Consider the following 22710-nt stretch of genomic DNA (forward strand, 5'->3'; position numbering starts at 1 on the left):
CTCTCTAACTTCAAATATTGTTATCTTGTTAGTGTTGATCCTGCCTCATGTATGTCCTGTACATAGTGAACTGTCTGCCTTACTCTGACCAAGACTTTTTCACCCTATGTCCTTGCTTACTATGAGCTGCCTGTACTGCTCTCGAACAAAGTTTTTCACTCTACTTAGGTATACATGACAATAAATCAAATCAAATCAAATCAAATCAAATCCATCCCTATCCTCTCCAACATCCTTGAAAGTCTGTCATCTGTCAAATCCATGTCCGTGTTTCCTGAATTTCATGTTTAATCCTTCAGTTGTCTGAGTCCTTAAGGGTCAGAAAGGGTCATCGGTGAGCAGTACCTGAAGCACCACCCACAATGATCATGTCATATCTGCTTGGTAGGTGAACCGTTTAGCACTGCAAAAGATGAAGACTATCAACTGGGTCTTCCTCATAGCACTGTAACAATGACCTTCTCTCCATCAGAATGTCAGAAGTGGGGATATTTATCTATGATGACATAATGTTTAGCACATGGTTGTGTCTCCTCAAATATTGAAACAGTCAATGTTCAAATTCAGCAAGACCTGGACAATTTCCAAGCAAGACCATTTCCAACACGAAAGAATTTGACCATCATGGCATGACATTTGTTGTGGGCGTTCACCTTACACAAACCACAGGAAGACTGAAGATCACAAATTAACTTTGTGTTTATTCAAGTGATCTCAGTCTTAGACTGGTCAACAGAATGTTACCTAATGCTCACTCCCACTCTGTCTGTCTCTCTTCATCTCAGTCTGATCTTGGTCAGACATCTGTCTGAAATGTAGAGAAAATTATTAACTTTCATAGACATACTTTATTTACATTTCTACAAGACAAAGAAAGCTTCAATCTTCGGCCTTTCCCTTATCCTAACTATAAGAAGCTGATAATACTGTAGTTTGCTCCCAAGGTTAATACTGGTGTTAGGGTGTACAAGGTTCATATTCAGTCATTACTTTTGATGTGGTCCTTTAGGGTGTTCAAGGCTCATGCATGCTAAAATATGCCTTACAGTTCTAGCTAATTAAGGTATCATCTTACTCTTGTTGCAACTTCTTTTTTATAAAATCCTATTTAATTCCCACTACAAATTCAATAGCATGGCTGAATTCCCCTACTGTCAAACATTTGAGACTTACCATAGACCACATTCTGAACTGGACTAACCATGAAATTTCAATGGTGTAGACTAGGAATAGGTATAGGTTTCAACGAGTAACTCACTCCTGAATATCTAAAGTATATCCACTACCTACAAGGCACCAGTCAGGAGTGCAAGCACTCAAAAAAGTTTCCCAGTTTGACTCCATGCAAGGCACAGCAGCATACTTGATTAGCACCACATTTACAAAAATCGCTCCCTTCATAAATGATGCTCAGTAGCAGCAGTGTATATCATCCAAAAAATTAATTGCTGGAATTCACCAAGACTCTGTAGACAAAGCTACCAACCCACCGTTATTTCCATCTAGAAAGACAAGGGCAGCAAATACATGAGAAAACTATCACCTACAAGTTTGCTTTCAAATATTTGGCATCCTGACTTGGAAATATATTATCATTCCTTCAGCATTGCTGGACCAAAATCATGGAATTCCCTTCTACGCAGCATTGTAGGTCTGTGCAAAGCATTTGTGGTTCAAGAAAGCAGATCACTATAACCTTGTCAAGGACAACTTGGAACAGGCAATAAACGTTGGCTCAGTCAGTGATGCCCACATCCCATGAATGATTCTTTTCAAGTCTTTCACATCAATGTAATTTAAATTAGCTGCTTTCATGCAATAAACTACATTTCAATCTAAGACAATACTAAATGGTTGATTTCTGTGGATCCCTAAACTGAAAGGTGATAGTGACAGCAAGCCTACATCTACCATGTGGTGGACAATAGTGCAGGAAGCATATTCAACATGATAAGAAGCAGGACAGATTGATCATTCAACAAGCTCCAATTAAGTTTACATCCCTGCCAAGGTACCAAAAAGGCTCTTATCAGTGACCCCAGATCACATTTTTTATGACTGTGACTAAGGGAAGATATCTATTGTTCTTTACTGATTTTGGTCATTCTAAAGCCTATGATTGAGCACATGATTCCCCCTCCAACACCTCTTTGTTGTTCAGCTAGGTGAGACTGCTCCCAGCTGGTTTCCTTCTTATCCAGACAAACACTTGCAATGGCTGCTGTTCATGTTTGTATGCATCTGTCTCCTAATTTTGACCCCCTCCTCTTTCTCAACTAAAAGCAACAGCATCTGAAAGCACAATGCTGGTTTTATTTTGCATGTATGACAGTAGTCAGAATGATATATGGCATGGCAGGGAACTTGCAGATGATTGTCCTTCAAGACTGTAATGACCACTAATTTGCAAGCTGCTGTTGAAGGAGCCTTATTGTGTTGCTACTGTTCGTCTTTTAGATGGCACACACTGCTGTTACTGTGCATCGCTCATCGACAAAGTAAATGGTGGATGTAGTGTCAAGCAAGTGGCTGTTTTTGACTTGGAAGATTTAGAGTTTCTTGAGTGTTGTTGCAGCTGCACTCATGTAGACAAGTTAGGAGGATTTCATCACACTCTTGATTAGAGCCTTGTAGATGGTGGACAGGCTTTGGGCTGGTAGGAGCTCAGTTATTCACTGCAGAATTTCTATTATCTGACCTGTTCTTGTAGCTGTAGCATATATGTGGTTGGGTCAGTTCAGTTTGTGGGCAATGGTAATCTCCAGAATGTTGATAATGTGGATTCAGCAATGAGAAGACCATTGAATATCAATCATTGCCAGTCTGGATGTTGTTGCATTTCAGAAAAATGGACTGCTTTAGTAACTGAGGAGTCACAAATATTGCTAAATATCATGCAATCACCATTGAATATCCTCATTCTGACATAATGATGAAAGGAAGGTCATTGATGAAGCAGCTAAATGTGCTTGGTGAGATGATTAATTTCTAACAGTCTCAAGCATCTTCCTTTGTGGTAAGTGTGGCTCCAATCAGCAGTGAGTTTTCTCCAGTTCTTACTGACCTCAGTTTTGCTAGGGCTCCATTATATCATATTTGGTCAAATGCTGCCTTGATATCAAGGACAGTTATTCTCATCTTACCCCTTGAGTTCACTTTTCTTGATTAAACTTGGTCCAAGACTGTATTGAGGCTAAGTGCTGAGTGGTCCTTGTAGAACTTAAAAATGAGTGTCAATTAACAGGTCATTAATGAGTAACTGCCAGTATTATCAATCCCTGAGATATCTACACTCATTTAATCATGGTACATTTTGAGCACGCAATTTTAATTTTGCCACTACTAGTAGCTCAATTTGGCATAACATTTCTTACAACGTTTTTGTGAATTCCCTTGGGACATATTATGACATTAAAGTTCCTATACAAATATAAGTTACTGTTAGGTTTTGTGATTGATTCCTCCTGACTTGCCTGATTTAGGGAGACCTTTGCATTTCTATTTTCTGGAGCATAATAAGGTATTTGGTGAGATCATTCTTCTGTTTTCCCTTACTGAAGAACTTTCTCTCTTTGCAAATGGGGTGTCCCTTCTGCCCTAGTCTTATTGTGCCCGGGCTCCTGACTGAAGGCTATCTCCTTTGATTTGACTGAGACCTGCTGACAACCATCAGAAGCTTCCTGCCTTTATGCCTGCACTAAATGACAAGGCAAGACAGAAGTAATATTAGTCTGGCATCGTTGGCTGAGGGATCAAAATTCAAAAGTGCAATGCAAGGCATTTCAAAGCAGTGATACTGGGAATATCCACTCAAAGAGTGAGCCCAATGATGGAAAGTGAAGTGCACAGAGTTGCTGCCTCGTCTACGTCATGAGCTAGGTGCATGTCTGAGTGCACAGTCTCCTTCCAGCAGTATTGTATTGACAGTTGCCAGTACATCTTGAGGTGAAGTGCAAAAGTGTCCTGTAAGTGGATTGGAGGTGTGTCATCAGCATTCTTCAAGGCTGGTGTGTGTTGTATGACATTATTTATGAATGTGAACTACATGTAGCTGGTGCCCTGAGATGCTGGAGGCTGGTTGAAGATGTTGGAGAAAGTGGCAGATGAATTTGCAAGGTACCATCTAATTTCCATGCCAAGTTTTCTCAATGTCTAGCTTGCTTGATATGAATATTAATGCATTTACCAATGCATTTAACTGTTAATAATGCCCCTTAATTGGCAACTCAACACCGCCATGCAAGAAACTCACTGGCTGCTTGTTAAAAGCATAAAAAGAGATAGTGATATGTTTCTGACATCGAGATAGGTCTCGGCGGGCTTCTTGTCCAATTCAGCCAAACACTGGGCCACACATCAAAGTTCAGACCCCTTTCATATAGCACTCTAACATATTGTTTCCCCTTGTAGGAAGTCTAGAACTTGGGAACTTGGTCTCAAGATAAAGTGTTAGTAAAGAACTGGGTTAAAAAGATATTGCTTCAATCAGAGAGTTGTGGATCTTTGAAATTCTCGAATCTGGTGTGCTGTCTGTGCTCAGTTATTGAGTTTGGTCAAGGTTAACTGTAAGCGAATCATAAGTCATGAAAGTTAGCTGAAAAAATGAATTGATTTTGCATGTCAGACATTACTAAATGGCAGAGTAGGATTAAGAGTTTAAATGCATGATTTTTGTTTCTATTTCTCCTGTTCTTATGCCATAGTATTAAAACATTATCGAGAGGGAAAAAGTAACATTGGCTTCAATGAAGAGGATCACATGAATCACACAATGTTGCAGCCGATGATGATGCCTGCACCCTTTCTGACCAAAACCTCACATAAATTTCCAGGAATCAATGTACAATACATAGAATTTCAACAGGTATCGCCATATGAACAACTTTCTTCCACTGTATGTCATTAGGATTCTGGATTGTCCAGCAATATCATGTCGCTAATAATTGAAAGAGGCATCTAAAATGTTACAGTCCCAGTTTGTCATCCTGACCCTTTTATTGTAACTTGGTTATTTTAAGATTCTTCATAAAAGTTGCCATTAATTATGCTTTAATATTACTGTAAAATTTGTTGCATAAATCGTTCCCTTGTTTTATGATTCCGTGAAGGCCCATTATTTCTGTTCGTGGATTGCAGCCAGCTGACCCTTTAGCCAATTGATACTTTAGGGGGGTTTTGATGCATTTTTAGACTTACATAGTAGACGTTAGTTCAGTGGAAGATTAATGCCTCATTAAGTCTACCTCTTAAGATCTAGTATATGAGTCCCATGAATTTCAATGATAAAGTTTTCAAGTAATTTGTTTAAATATTATAAATCTCATTTCTTTCAACCAAATTGACATTTGAATTAAGATTCTGCCATTTATGGGAATACTTCAAAAGTAGTCCATGGAAATATTTGTGAATGATATCTATTGTTTCAATTACTAAATCCAATCTCTTGTTAACATCTTGCTAAATGATTCTGCCATGCATGACGCTTGCTTATTACCTGAATACCAAAGTACAGTAACTCTCAGTTCTCTTAAACTGCATTTTTCTTTTCAAGGATTTAGACATCTACAATTGAAAGAATTTTAGTCAATGTTGAAGAAGTTGGTATTTTCTTTACACAAGACTCCACAGTAATTATTAAAATACACGTAGGTTATCCATCTTAACTCATGATTTACCATGATGGATTGTTTGGACTTAATCATTGCTTAGGGAAGGTTATGTTTTAATATTTCATAAGATTTTATGTTGCACAGCTTTTTTCCAAGTTATTTCAAACCAATTTGCAGATGAATTTTCACAGTAAATAATAGATTTTCAGCTGAGTTTCACATTCAATTATCATTTTACCATTGATATAAGTTATTTTGAAGACAATGAAGAATGCAGGAGGATATGTCAGGAGCAACACAAGTTTTAGCTAAAAATGAGGTATCAATCTCACAAAGTTACAATACAGAGTTACTTGCATGCATTTGGTGAAAGCATCATGTGATGTGATGTGAGACGACTAAGTGATCCCACAACAATATTTCAGGTCCAAGCTCTGCAGTTTTGCCACATTTTGTTATGAATGGTAATTAATAACAGTAGGCAAAGCCTATATAAAATCCTTACCCTCATGAAAGGGAGAACTCAGCATAGAAATGCAAAAGACAAGGCTAAGCATTTGTACCAATCTGCAGTCAGAAAGGTCAAATGGACGATCCATCTCAGCTTTTTCTGGACATAGAACACAGAACATAGAACATTACAGCGCAGTACAGACCCTTCGGCCCTTGATGTTCCGCTGACCTGTGGAACCAATCTGGAGCCCATCTACCTTACACTATTCCATTTCATTCATACGTTCATCCAATGACCATTTAAATGCCCTTAAAGCTGGCGCATCTACTACTGTTGCAGGCAGGACTTTCCATGCCCCTACTACTTTCTCTGAATAAAGAAATTACCTCTGATGTCTATCCTATATCTATCACCCCTCAATTTAAAGCTATGTCCCCTCATGCTAGCCATCACCATCTCAGGAAAAAGGCTCTCATTGTCCACCCAATCTAACCCTCTGATCATCTTATTTGTGTCAATTAAGTTACCTCTCAACCTTCTTCTCTCTCATGAAAACAGCCTCAATTCCCTCAGCCTTTCATCATAAGACTTTCCCTCCATACCAGTAAATTTCCTAGTAAATTGCCTCTGAACCTTTTACAAAGCTTCCACATCCTTCCTATAATATGGTGACCAGAACTACTCCAAGTGTGGCTGCACTAAAGTTTTGTACAGCTGCAACATGACCCTGTGACTCCATAACTCAATCCCTCTACCAATAAAGGTTAACACACCATATGCCTTCTTAACAATCCTATTAAATGAGGTGGCAGCTTTAAGGAATCTATATATATGAACACCGAGATCTCTTTGCTCATCTACAATTCCAATCATCTTACCATTAGCCCATGATTTGGATATGCTGGTGTTGGACTGGGCTGTACAAAGTTAAAAATCACACAACACCAGGTTATAGTCCAACAGGCTTAATTGGAAGCACACTAGCTTTCGGAGCGATGCTCCGAAAGTTAGTGCTTCTAATTAAACCTGTTGGGCTATAATCTGGTGTTGTGTGATTTTTAACCATTAGCCCAGTACTCTTTATTCCTGTTACTCCTTTCAAAGTGAATCACCTCACATTTTTCCACATTAAACTCAATTTGCCACCTTTCAGCCCAGCTCTGCAGCTTATCAATGTCTCTCTGAAACATGCAACATCTTTTGGCACTGTACACAACCCCAACAACCTTAGTGTCATCGGCAAATTTACTAACTCATCATTCTATGCCCTCTTCCAAGTCATTTATAAAAATGACAAACAGCATTGGACCCAAAACAGATCCTTGCAGTACACCACTAGTAACTGGACTTCAAGATGAGCAATTCCCATCGACCACTACTCTGTGTCTTCTTTCAGCTATCTAATTTCTAATTTAAACCACTAAATCACTTTCAGTCCCATGATTCCATATTTTGTGCAGTAGCCTATCATGGGGAACCTTATCAAAAACCTTACTGAAATCCATTTACACCACATCAACCGCTTTACTCTCATCTAACTGTTTGGTCACCTTCTCAAAGAACTCAGTAAGGTTTGTGAGGCATGACCTACCCTTCACAAAACCATGTTGACGATACCTAATCAACTTATTCCTTTCTTGATAATTATAAATCCTGTCTCTGATACCCAGAATCAGAAAAGTCAGTCTTCAGCTGATTTGATTCTCTCCATGTGATGCCAAAAAAAATAGTTGAAGGGACTGAATGCTTCAAAGACAATGCAGCATAACAACATTCTGGCAATGGAAGTAAAGACCGTATTCCAAACTAGGCAAATGTCCACCTCCATAGTGTACTTGGCCCATCACTTTCAGCTGCTTTCCTCTGTCATGCGATTAGAAACAGGAATAATCACTGATGATTGCACAATGTTCAGCCTCCTCAGCTACTGAAGCAGCCCATGTCCAAATACAACAAAACTAGGACAAGACCCCGGCTTGGGCGAAGGAGCAAGAGCACATAAGATCCAGACAAGCATCTGACCATCTCTCCTTCACATTCAACAATATTACAGAATCATAGAAATATTACAGAGCAGAGGGAGGCCATCTGGCGTTATGTCTGCATTTGCTCTGAAAATGAGCATCGTGACCTAGTACTGTTCTTCTGCATTTTCCCTTTATATTTGCATATTGTGCCTATTCAGATTATCACCTAAAACCCTTTTCAATGCCTCAATTGAACTTGCCTCTACCACACAAAATGCATTACCTCACATTTCATCTGTCACTTATCCAGTCACTCCACCAACTTGTCAATTCTATTTTATCCTCCTAATGGTTTACAATGCTTCCAAGTTTTTGTTTCAAGCACAAAGTTTAAAATTGTTTCCTATGCACCAAGGTCATTAGTACCTCTCCAGAAAAGCAAGAGTCTCACAGCTGACTGGGACAACTCCAGCGAATCCCACTTAAACCTTCCTCCAATCTGAAAAATATCAGTTGACCATTACAATGCTAATTTTGAATCCATGATTTTACCGTATCTTCTATTCTATGAGTTATTCTCACAAATATTCTCACAAATCTGCTATGTGCATTCTATCAAATGCCTTGCGAAATATACCACATCAATTGCATTGCCATCCTTTCTTTTGAATCTTGAAAAAACTCCAGCAAGTTAGCTAAACATCTTTTCCCCTTTATAATTCATCATGTCTTTTCCTAAACAGCTCACTTTTTTGCATATAACTACTAATTCTATCCTGAGTAATTGTATCTTGAAGATTCCCACTGCTGAAATTAAATTGGCTGTTTTGTGATTTCTGGGCGTATCTTCATGTCAACCTTCATGTCAACCTCCATAAACACAACCTGAGTAGTATGTATCTGAAAGACAAGTGTAAAATATTCACCTCAACCATGCCCGGCCTGCAGGTGGTAAATCTACTTCTTGCTCCCGAATAGGCCCTGCTTCTCCTTTTACCACACTTTCTCTATTTATATATCTGTATGAGTCTTTGGAATCTCCTTTTTTATTAGCTGCCAACATTTTCTAATACTTTCTTTGCTTATTTAATGTGCATTTTCAACTCTCCTTTGAATCTTTTGTAATCCTTTTGATTTTCAGTTGTGATTTCTACCTGTCATAAGCATATGTTTTAATTGCTTCTTGAAATTTTTATTTTCTTTGTCATCCAGGATTTGTTTATCTTACCATTCCCTTTTGAGAGAACTTCGTTGTGCTAACAACTATATTGTACCTGAACTATCCCATCTTTGAAGGCAGGGAGAAAGTGAGGATTGCAGATGCTGGAGATCAGAGTCAAAAGGTGTGATGCTGAAAAAGCACAGCTGGTCAAGCAGCATCCAAGGAGCAGGAGAGTCAATGTTTCGAGCATATGCTCTTCGTCAGAAATGTTGTGATAAATTCCTGATGAAGAGTTGATGCTCGAAACGTTGAGTCTCCTGCTCCTCAGGTGCTGCCTGACCAGCTGTGCTTTTCCAGTGCCACTCTTTTTGACTCATCTTTGAAGACAGCTCATTGTTCATTTACAGTTTTTTCAAACCATCCTTTGTTCACATCTATCCATTGCAGTTCCATTCTTGCCCCATTGAAGTCAGCTCTCCCCATAGTAATTGTCTTTCTCAGGATTAGTACTGTCATTCTTTACCAACATCATAAACCTGAAGCTTGATCCACTTAGCCCACCTCGTTTCCAAGAATCGGTACAACAGTGCATCCTTTGTTTTGAACAATGCACATACTACTGTAGAAAATTCTCATGAACACTATACGGGAATACTTGTCCTTGCTACCCCTTCCTGCTACTAATATCTCAGTCTATAAAATCTTCTGTGATAACTACTCTATAATGCAGGCATTTCTCTGTAGTTTCCCTGAAGATCTGTTCCTCTACATTTTTCTCACTAGTTGGTGGTCTACAGTCTCCAACAAGCAATTACCCCTTTTTCTTCCTAAGTTGTAGTCAAAATTTATTCTGTCCTTGAACCCTTTGAGACAATCTCTTTCTTCAACACTGCAATGTTCTCCTTAACCAATACCATTACCTCCCCTCCTTTCCTTCTTTTCCCATCTTACTTGAACACCTTGAACTCAGAAATATTAAACAGCCAATCCTATCCTTCCTTGTCTCTGTTATCCCCTCAGCCTCTATTATTCCCTAGCAACCTGTTTCTTCATGATATTCTGTGCCTGCGACTCCCCAGTCCTATTCACCATACTCCATGCATGCACATAAATGCACAGGAACCTTGATTTAGAATCAATCAACCTGTGTGTCACTATGACTTTATCAATTAGCACATTATTCCCTATTCTCCTTCTAGCTGACTCTTCAAATACTTTGTGAACCTTGGTATTGTTTTCTGATATTCTCTCTCGGTTTCCTCACCCCAGCCAAATTAGTTAAAGGCACTCCCAGAGGCAGTTAACAAAAACAACCCAGAAAAGTTGATGGCAGAGAGATCTGGGAGTGCAGGTCCATTGTATCCTGAAGGTTGCTGCACAGGTGGATAGAGTGGTCAAGAAGACATGTAGTATGCTTGCCTACATTGGACAGGGTATTGAGTATAAGAGCTGGGAAGTCATGTTAACATTGTACAAGACATTGGTTCGGCCGCATTTAGAATACAGTTCTGGTCGCCACATTACCAAAAGGATGTGGATGCTTTGGAAAGGGTGCAGAGAAGGTTTACAAGGATGTTGCCTGATATGGAAGTTGCTAGCTATGAAGAGAGGTTGAGTAGGTTGGGTTTGTTTTCATTAGAAAAAAGGACATTGAGGGGGGAACCTGATTGAAGTTTACAAAATCATGAAGGGTATAGACAGGGTGGATAGAGACAAGCTTTTTCCCAGGGTGAAGGATTCAATAATGAGAGGCCAGGCTTTCAAGATGAGAGGTGGAATTTTTAAGGGAGATACACGCGGCAAGTACTTCACACAGAGGATGGTGGGCATTTGGAATGCATTGCCAGCAGAAGTGGTAGAGGCAGGCACGGTAGATTCATTTAAGATGCGTCTGGACAAATGCATGAGTAGGTGGGGAGCAGAGGGATACAGATGCTTAGGAATTGACTGACAGCTTTAGACAATACATTTGGATTGGCTCAGGCTTGGAGGGCCAGAGGGCCTGTTCCTGGTCTGTAAATTTTCTTTGTTCTTTGTTCTTGTTCAACCTTGTCTCAGTTGCACTTGGGAGCAACCAGTTCAACTTATACTGGTACTACCTTCCCCAGTGCCAGTCCCAGTGTCTCAGGAACTTAAAACCCTCTCTCCTGCATCATCTTTCCACCCATACATATATCTGACATATGCTCCTATTTCCATACTTAGTTATGTTTGGCACTCCTCGTAATCCAAAGATTACTATTTTTGAGATCTTGTTTACTATGCTTCCACATAGTTCCCCAACTTCGGATTGAAGGGCCTAACTCCCTTCCCAGTCAACTGATTGGCACCAAAGTAAGCCATAGCTTCTGAGTGTTCATTCTCCCCCAGAGGAATATCCTGTAGCTGCTTTGTGATATCATTGACCCTAGTACAAGGGATGCAACAGACTATCCTGGAGTAATGCCTATTGCCACAGAAATGCCTGTTTGTTCCAGTAACTAATAAATTCCCTATTATTACCCATCTTGTTTGCTTCTTCCTCTGCCCACCTCCTAACCTGCCAAACCACTTGTGATGCCATAAATGTGGCTCTTACTGCACTTCCCTGAGGAAACACTCATCAGCTTCCAAAATGGCAAACCAATTTGTGAGCATGACCCCAGAGCATTCCAAGACTATTTGCCTGTTTCTCTTCAACCACTTACCATCATTCATTCCATTTCTGCCTCTTGCCTCATAAGTTACAGTGTGACCACTTCACTGAATGAGCTATCCATATATCTCTCAGACACAAATGAATCCAGAGTCAACAATCTGTATGTCTTTCTTTATTCATGCTTAGAATTAATTGTTCACAGAAAATGTAATTTTGTTCACATCAGAACAGTCTTCTAGCTATTGAATCATGGTATTGGACATTAATATTGCAGATTATTTGGCCCATCCATTTGCTGTTTGAAAGAACTGCCTAATTAATCCAGTTGAATGAATTAGTCTGGGCTTCACAGAATGTTTTTGCTTTCTGCAATTGTGATGTCTTCTCCTGTTTGGTCAGTGCCCATGATTAGTGTCAGTCATACTAATTCCTTGGTTTCAATGTGATAAGTGTTATTTTCCTTGGAGTTAAATATGTATTGACAGAGCCATTTTCTTAAGGGGCATTAACCAAAGAGTACAAATTGAAGCAATTGTCCAGATGAACAAAGCTGACAGGAGGAATGATCTTTTAGTCAATGAGTGATTAATAATTTGAATACACTGATAATCTGTTGGAAACAATGTCAGTAAAATGATATTTGACTAATACTTAAAGGAGAAAAATAACTGTAGCAACATGGGAAAAGCATGGTTTATTGGATTAAATACATTGTTCTTTAAAAGAACCAGTGAGAACTCATTGAGTTGAATGACATCCTTGTGTTCTTTACTATTCTGTGATTCTATGATAACATTTGCTGTTAACTAATCCAACACAAGTCACTGCATATGAGGCAATTGAATAACTTAAGATAATAATCATTACAAACCATCAACTTTGCATGTTTCCTTAGATAAAATATAATTTCTCCATTATTCAAAGTATGACTGGCCAGTCATATTTGACTGATAGCTGGTAAACACAAAGATTTCAGTTGAATGCCAAAGTCCAATGCAGATAAGATTTTTTTCAAGAAAAATTAAAACTGTCAAAGATGGGAGAGTCTCTCATAGACAGATTATGGATAGCAATTCCATTGCAGTGCAAACATTGTCAGAAAAACAAATACCGTGGAAAGTTCTAGTGGTCAGCTCAAAGCAGGTGACTTGAACAGGTATTTAACATCAGTCTTTACCACAGAGGGCACATGAATCATTCCAGGAGTAGCTGCAATTCAGAAACTGGAAGGATGAAGGAATTCCAGAAAAGTATAAAAACAAGGAAAGTAGTATTGAGCAATTGTTGGACCAGTGAGCTGACAGGTCCTGTGTCCTGAAGAGCTTCATTCCAGGATTTTTATATTTTCAGCTAGTGAGAAAATTGATGCATGAGCTATAATTTGACAAAATTTCCTAGATTTGGGGACGGAGTTCCACCAAATTAGAAAATAGTGAATGCAACTCCTTTATTCAAAAAGGGAAGGAGACAGAAAGGATTAAAAAAAAAGATGAAGTTCAGTCGGCTCGATATGTATCACAAGAAAAATTTTGAAACTAATATTAAAAATATTATTACAGGCACTTAGAAAAATTCAAAGAGTTTCAGATAACGTTGCATGTTTTTGTGGAAAGGAAATAAAAATTAACCAATTTATTGTTTTTTTTTGAAACAGTAACATGTGCTGTGGATAAAGGGGAGCCTTTTGATATACAGTTCTCAGAGTGCAGAAGGTATATGATAAGGTGCCAGAGCCAAGGTTATTGTAAAAATAAAAGCTTGTGCATTAGGGGTAACACATTGACATGGATAGAAGGTTGGCTGACTAACAAGAAACAGAAAGTAGATATAAATAATTATTTATGGTTTACACAGACATAATGAGTTGAGTACTACAGGGATCAGTGCTTCTGGGTATCCTAATTAGTTAAAATTTACGGAAATAACTTGGATAAAGGGAATGGAATTTGCTAAATTTGCTTATGACTCAAACTTAGTTAGAAAAATAATTTATAAAGAGGACACAAGGAGGTTACAATGGAACATGAATAGGTTAAAAGAGTGGCCAAAATTCTAGCAAATATAGTATAATGTTGGAAATTATAAAAAAAAACACTTTGCTGGAATGATTTATAAATAAATAAATAGTTAAACATCGAAGTGGTGAGAGATTGCAGAGCTATAAGATGGAATGGGATCTGGACATCCTAGTGCATGAATCACAAAATGTTAGTATACAGGTACAGCAAGTAATTAGGAAAGTTAATAAAATGTAATTTATTGCAAGGGGAATTGATTTGAAAAGTAGGGAGGTTATGTTTCAGTTTTACAGAATACTGGTGAGACCATATCTGGAAAATGTATACAACATTGGTCTCCTTATTTAGTGAAGAATGCAAATATGGTGGAAGCAATTGAGATGAGAATTATGTGACTAATATCTGGAATGAGAGCATTCTTTTATGAGTGTCAGGCTATGGTTGTATTTTTTAGAGTTTAGAAGACTAAAAGGCAAATTGATTTAAACATGCATGATTCTGAGGGAGCTTAGCAGAATGGGTATGGTGAACATGTTTCCCCTTGTGGATGTACCTGGAACTTGGAATCTCCATTTAAAATTAAGGGATGATTAATTTACCACAGGGATGTAGAGGATTTTCTTTTTTTCCTTCAAGTGTCATTAGTCATTAGACTTTGAATCTCTCTTCTCAAAAGGCAGAAGAAGCCTTTGATTATGTTTAAGGTTGAGATGGATAGATTCTTATAAGCAAGAGGATGAAAGGTTATTGAGGACACATGGGAACACAGAGATAAGGTTAAAATCAGATCAGCTATGATCTTATTAAAAAGCCGATTGTCTGTAAGTGCCTACCCTTGTTACTTATTTGGATTAGATTAGATTACTTATAGTGTGGAAACTACACCGACCCGCTGAAGCACAGCCCACCCATACCCCTACATTTGCCCCTTACCTAACACCACCGGCAATTTAGCATGGCCAATTCACCTGACCCACACATCTTTGGACTGTGGGAAGAAACCGGAGCACCCGGAGGAAACCCACGCAGACACGGGGAGAACGTGCAAACTCCACACAGTCAGTCGCCTGAGGCGGGAATTGAACCCGGGTCTCTGACGCTGTGAGGCAGCAGTGCTAACCACTGTGCCACTGTGCCGCCCACAAAAGATTGCGGGTGTCAAAAGATTGAAAAAATTAAATAATGTTTCAAAATGTTCTTTTTCTTGATGAATTATTTGATTTATTAAAGCTATAGGAACATTTATTTTATTGCTATGAGAGTAGTTCAGAGACATTAGAAATGCAATTGCTTCCCATCTGAATTCACAACATCCTTTCTTGAAGATGTTACAATATGTCAAGAGTTTATATAAGAACAAAACAAGGGGAATTTGTTTTGCATCTTTGACAGCCTGCCTGGGAATACTTGCTTTAGGTATAGTGAAAGCTGAAAGATGCTTGAAGCCTCAGACTTGAAGGTAAAAGAGGTAATGGAAACGGAGAGTGATGGAAACCTCAAATACTGCAGAGACTAATTTTAGCCCATAAATCCTGTTCACCTGCTCTAATGCAATAGAAACATAGTTGCAGTACGTACATAAATTTCTGCAGGTCAGCATAACCATGGGATAATAAGCCTTTATTGTGATTTTGCATGGCCGACAGAAGCAGGATAGGAGGCAGAAGAAACCAAAACCCTAGAAGGGAAGGTGGGGGATTGGATTTGTCATGTCGGTTGCCTTTGCACCTCTACGGCATTCTGTCATGCGAGAAGACCATTTAGCAGCGTCTCTGAGAGATCAGTGATGCCTTCCACTCAGATGCCTTGTGGCCCACAGAGGGTCCCTGAAGGCAATGGTTGCCTCAAAACGCCTCTACAAATTGCCTCCAACATAACCCTCTGTGACCCCCCCCACCTCCCCTTCCCCACCACCACCCCCCCCACCCCCCGCACATCATGCCCACATTGGAGCCTTGATGAATGGAATGCCAGTGATCCCTGTCATTGTTTATCTTGCTGATGGCTGGCTTCATTGCTTCTTCCCCACCCTGGATGCAGTCCCAGGAGTAGCCACCGCTGCTTGAGGCACTGTTAGAATAGGCAGAGTTTTGACCCTCTGCTTCATTAGTCGACCTTCAAGGCAACAACTCTGCCCTTAATTTGACACGAGATCTGACATCAGTTTATATGCTGCCTGTTGGTCATAAAACCTAGTTGAGGCTTCCTAAAAAAAAAATCAAGGCATGTTGCTCTGGCTTTCTGGCACATTGTTGGGGCCGCCCTGCCAAAATCCTGATTCTTATTTTTGTCCTGGTTTTCCATTAAATTAACTAAGGAAATCTGAAATGCTGGCAGTTTAAGAATTTTACGCTTCATGGCTTTTGTGTCTGTCATAAAGAGAAACCTAATTGCGTTGAAAGTTTATCAATTTTTTTTCTTTCAATGCAATGATCAGTTACTGGGTGGATAAGTACCTGTCCAGACTGCCAAGAAACCTTAGGAAAAAACTCAATGAAGCATTTCTTTTGCTAAATGTACATTGTCGATTTATGTCCGCTTCTTTACCCTTAAACCCAAGGGGTCTTTTAAACATTGAGAGACATTTTGAGGAGTCTTATCTGACAGGGCTTCAAATAATTGCAGGTGCTGATGACCACGGCAATGTTTTCGTATATAGTTGAAACAAAGCCTTGGTGACATGGTGATGATTATATTGTTCCTTTACAGTTGACATCCGTATCCTTTAATATTAATTGAAAACAGAAATCTTGGCTAGAAATTTCCTTTTATTCTCAACATACATCAACATCAGTTAAATGCTATTCAATAATAATGTTGATTTATTTTTACTTAATGTCACAATTCATTATGGAATGTTCACAAAGTTCCCTCAAGCAGAATTCTTTTTGAACAAGCCGTTTTTATCTGCTCACTTGGTTTTTTACTGACTGGGAATGTGCTGTGGAACCAAAGTAATAATGAAATAACAGTGAATCTCACTGCTCTTACCACTGAAGTGCCAAGGAGCAATGCCGTAAGGGATTAATTCTTTTGCTTTACGAAGGCCTTAATCTGCTGCAACCTCAGCTTTCCTCCAACAAAACTAGTGCTGAGGCCTGCAAAAGATCATAGAGCAAGATTCACACTGACCTCATTGACAACAGCACCATGACTCAATTTTCTGTTTTTGGAACCAATTTCTCATCACTTAGTGAAATGTTTTTTCAGAAATATGATGGAGAATCAGGGTCAATAAATCTGTTATTATTCAAATGATTGTTCAACAGCTATAGTTCAGAAGTCCAGTGATATGTTAGATCTAGAGATAATTCACTATTCAATGCTCTGCCAGGCATTAGGTTACAGTAATAACCAAAAGAGATAATTGAGCCACTGCCCACTAATTAGTTGATGAGCTTTTTAAGCAGCATTACTTGGGTGTGAGAGGGTTCTTCATGTTATTGAGCACACACAATCAGCTGTGGGACATTAAAAGAGGTCATTGGTTGCAATGTGAAGCTCCGAAATGGTAGCACAAACATTAAGTTGTAGTTACACACTGATCGATGTCATCAGCTACCTGCTTTGCCTACTACTAGTGGATTATAAATGCACACTCTAAGTCCATTACCAGAGGTAATCTGACACACATTATGTTTGGAGTCATGATACAAAGCTGCCGGTGTTGAACTGGGGTGTACAATGTTAAAAATCACACAACACCAGTTTATAGTCCAACAGGTTTAATTGGAAGCACTAGCCTTCGGAACGCTGCTCCTTCATCAGGTGATTATGGAGTACACAATTGTAAGACACAAAATTTACAGCAAAATTTTGCTATAAACTATACATTCTGTGTCTTACAATTGTGTACTCCACAACCGCCTTATGAAGGAACAGTGCTCCGAAAGATAGTGCTTCCAATTTACCTGGTGTTGTATGGAGTGTGCTCGATGTAAGCCAATTTGGAATCTTAAAGGCTTATAATGCCCAAAGTGGGAATTTTCCAGCCCAATTTCACCCCTCAATTTAAAAATAGAACAATAAATAATATGCTCTTCGTGGACAGCAACATTTTATTCAGAGGATCGCTGGCCAATCCATCATACTGGTCTTTACCAGCAATTACAGCTCAGGATTTGGAATGAATCTGGATTTACGATTAGAGATGTTGAATTCAAATCAAAAACATCTAGAGTCATAGAGATGTACAGCATGGAAACAGACCCTTCGGTCTAACCCATCCATGCTGACCAGATATCCCAACCCAATCTAATCCCACCTGCCAACACCCGGCCCATATCCCTCCAAATCCTTCCTATTCATATACGCATCCAAATGTCTCTGAAATGTTGCAATTGTACCACCCTCCACCACATCCTCTGGCAGCTCATTCCATACACGTACCCGCCTCTGCATGAAAAAGCTGCCCCTTAGGTTTCTTTTATATCTTTCCCCTCTCACCCTAAACCTATGCCTTTTAGTTCTGGACTTCCCGACTCCAGGGAAAAGACTTTGTCTATTTATCTTTTCTATGCCCTTCATAATTTTGTAAACCTCTATAAGGTCACCCCTCAGCCTCCGACGCTCCAGGGAAAACAGCCCCAGCCTGTTTGGCCTCTCCCTGTAGCTCAGATCCTCCAACCCTGGCAACATCCTTACAAATCTTTTCTGAACCCTTTCAAATTTCACAACATCTTTCCAACAGGAAGGAGACCAGAACTGCATACAATATTCCAACAGTGGCCTAACTAAGGTCCTGTACAGCCACAATATGACCTCCCAACTCCTGTACTCAATACTCTGACCAATAAAGGAAAGCATCCCAAATGCCTTCTTCACTATCCTATCCACCTGCGACTCCACTGTCAAGGAGCTATGAACCTGCACTCCAAAGTCTCTTTGTTCAGCAACACTCCCTAAGACCTTACCATTAAGTGTATAAATCCTGCTAAGATTTGCTTTCCAAAAATGCAGCACCTCGCATTTATGTGAATTAAACTCCATCTGCCACATCTCAGCCCATTGGTCCATCTGGTCCAGATTCTGTTGTAATCTGAGGTAACCCACTTCGCTGTCCACTACACCTCCAATTTTGATGTCATCTGCAAACTTACTAACTGTACCTCTTATGCTCGCATCCAAATCATTTATGTAAATGACAAAAAGTAGAGGGCCCAGCACCGATCCTTGTGGCACTCCACTGGTCACAGGCCTCCACCACCACCCTCTGTCTTCTACCTTTGAGCCAGTTCTGTATCCAAATGGCTAGTTCTCCCTGTATTCCGTGAGATCTAACCTTGCTAATCAGTCTCCCAAGGGGAACCTTGTCAAACGCCTTACTGAAGTCCATATAGATCACATCTACTGCTCTGCCCTCATCAATCTTCTTTGTTACTTCTTCAAAAAACTCAATCAAGTTTGTGAGACATGATTTCCCACACACAAAGCCATGTTGACTATCCCTAATCAGTCCTTGCCATTCCAACTACATGTACATCCTGTCACTCAGGATTCCCTTCAACAACCTGCCCACCACTAATGTCAGGCTCACCAGTCTATAGTTCCCTAGCTTGTCTTTACCACCCTTCTGAAACAGTGGCACCACATTTGCCAACTCCAGTCTTCCGGCACCTCACCTGTGACTATCGATGATACAAATATCTCAGCAATCATTTCTCTAGCTTCCCACTGAGTTCTCGGGTGCACCTGATCAGGTCCTGGAGATTTATCCTCCTTTAACCATTTCAGGCCATCCAGCACTTCCTCCTCTGTAATCTGGACATTTTGCAAGATGTCACCATCTATTTCCCTACAGTTTATATCTTCCATATCCTTTTCCACAGTAAATACTGATGCAAAATATTCATTTAGTATCTCCCCCATTTTTTGTGGCTCCACACAAAGGCTACCTTGCTGATCTTTGAAGGGCCCTATTCTCTCCCAAGTTACCCTTTTGTCCTTAATATATTTGTAAAAAACCTTTGGAATCTCCTTAATTGTATTTGCCAAAGCTATCTCATGTCCCTGTTTTGCCCTCCTAATTTCCCTCTTAAGTATACTCCTACTTTCTTTCGACTCTTCTAAGGATTCACTCGATCTATCCTGTCTATACCTGACATATGGTTCCTTCTTTTTCTTAACCAAACCATCAATTTCTTTAGTCATCCAGCATTCCCTATACCTACCAGCCTTCCCTTTCACCCTGACAGGAGTATACTTTCTCGAGATTCTTGTTATCTCATTTCTGAAGGCTTCCCATTTTCCAGCCGTACCATTACCTGCGAACATCTGCCTCCAATCAGCTTTCGAAAGTTCTTGCCTAATCCTGTCAAAATTGGCCTTTCTCCAATTTAGAACTTCAACTTTTAGATCTGGTCTATCCTTTTCCATCACTATTTTAAAACGATTAGAATTATGATCGCTGGCCCCAAAGTGCTCCCCCACTGACACCTCAGTCACCTGCCCTGCCTTATTTCCCAAGAGTAGGTCAGGTTTTGCACCTTCTCTAGTAGGTAAATCCACATACTGAATCAAAAAAATTGTCTTGTACGTCAAGAAATTCCTCTCCATCTAAACCTTTAACACTATGGCAGTTCGAGTCGATGTTTGGAAAGTTAAAATCCCCTACCATAACTACCCTATTATTCTTACAGATAGCTGAGATCTCCTAACAAGCTTGTTTATCAATCTCCCTCTGACTATTGGGGGGTCTATAATGCAATCCCAATAAGGTGATCATCCCTTTCTTATTGCTCAGTTCCACACAAATAACTTCCCTGGATGTATTTCCGGGAATATCCTCCCTCAGCACAACTGTAATGCTATCCCTTATCAAAAATGCCACTCCGCCTCCTCTCTTGCCTCCCTTTCTATCCTTCCTGTAGCATTTGTCTCCTGGAACATTAAGCTGCCAGTCTTGCCCCTCCCTGAGCCATGTTTCCGTAATTGCTATGATATCCCCGTCCCATGTTCCTAACCATGCCCTGAGTTCATCTGCCTTCCCTGTTAGGTCCTTTGCATTGAAATAAATGCAGTTTAATTTATTAGTCCTTTCTTGTCCCTGCCTGCCCTGACTGTTTGACTTGCTTCTGTTCTCAACTGTACCCATCTCAGATTATGTCTTTCCTCACTATCTTCCTGGGTCCCACTACCACCCTCCCCCACGACCACCACCACCCCACCCCCCACCGCCCCAACCCTTACTAGCTTAAATCCTCCTGAGCAGGTCTAGCCAATTTCCTTGCCAGTAAATTAGTCCCCTTCCAATTTAGGTGCAATCCATCCTTCTTGTACAGGTCACTTCTACCCCAAAAGAAGTTCCAATGATCCAAAAATGTGAATCCTTCTCCCATACACCAGCTCCTCAGCCATGCATTCATCTGCTCTATCCCCCTATTCCTGACCTCACTAGCTCATAGCACTGGGAGTAATCCAGATATTACTACCTTTGAGGACCTCCTTTTTAAATTTCTACCTAACTCTCTGTAATCTCCCTTCAGAATCTCAATCTTTTCCCTTCCAATGTCATTGGTTCCAATGTGGACAATGAACTTCTGCTGGCCCCTTATGGGCGGCATAGTGGCACAGTGGTTAGCCTCACAGCGCCAGAGACCCGGGCTCAATTACCGCCTCAGGCGACTGACTGTGTGGAGTTTGCACGTTCTCCCCATGTCTGCGTGGGTTTCCTGCGGATGCTCTGGTTTCCTCCCACAGTCCAAAGATGTGCGGGTCAGGTGAATTGGCCATGCTAAATTGCCCGTAGTGTTAGGTAAGGGGTAAATGTAGGGGTATGGGTGGGTTGCGCTTTGGAGGGTCGGTGTGGACTTGTCGGGCCGAAGGGCCTGTTTCCACACTGTAAATAATCTAATCTAATCTAATCTCTCCCCTGTGAGAACATTCTGCACCCTCTCTGAGACATCCTTGATCCTGGCACCAGAGAAATAACACACCATTCTGCTTTTTCTCTGCTGGCCATAGAAATGTCTGTCTTTATCTCTGACTACAGAATCCCCGAACACAATTGATCTCTTGGAAGCCGATGTACCCCGCATTGCATTAGAGCCTGTCTCAATACCAGAAACTTGGCTGTTCATGCTACGTTCCCCTGAGAATCCATCACCTCCTACATTTTACAAGACATCATACGTGTTTGAAATGAGTATGTCCACAAAAGACTCCTGCACTAGCTGCCTACCTCTCTTACCCTTCCTGGAGTTAATCTATCTATGTGACTGTATCTGAGACTTTCCCCGCTTCATATATCTACCAATCATCATATACTGTTGCTGTTGCAAATTCCTCATCACTTTTATCTGTCTCTCCAACCGATCCACTCGATCTGATAGATTATAAGATATTTTTTGTGAATTAAAACAACAACTTGGAGAGAACTGCAAGGGTAATTTTCAAGAGTATATTTGCTAAGTGCTAATTTGGAAGTCCTATTGTTTCTTTCTGTTTTATGAGCAATAGTTGGTTTCACAGGAAGGTAAAGTTCTGCTCGATCCAAATGAACCTGACCTGTGGATACAATTAGTTCATTTCAAAACTCCACGGAGCCACTTTCTTTGCTGTGGCTTATGATCACTGCCCAGAATTTGCTACAGCAGGAAAGATTGTGGCATGCCCCATTAGTAGACATTTAGGCCTCAACTTTTCAGGCAAATAGTTTTGTCTTTTGTGTTGCTGGATGTGCGAGTTAATAATGGTGTGGAGATGGCAGCAGCACTTAATGGTAAGCTGTCATTTTGTAAGCATAACGGTGATATGTAGCGATTTACAATTCACAGGTTATCTCTTTGCTGTCACAAGCCACCAGATGATTCACTGCACTGATAATGGTGAGCAGTATTAGACTCATTTTTTCCAGAAAAACTT

This window comes from Hemiscyllium ocellatum, chromosome 6 (genome assembly GCF_020745735.1).
Source record: "Hemiscyllium ocellatum isolate sHemOce1 chromosome 6, sHemOce1.pat.X.cur, whole genome shotgun sequence".
NCBI classification, from domain to species: Eukaryota; Metazoa; Chordata; class Chondrichthyes; order Orectolobiformes; family Hemiscylliidae; genus Hemiscyllium; species Hemiscyllium ocellatum.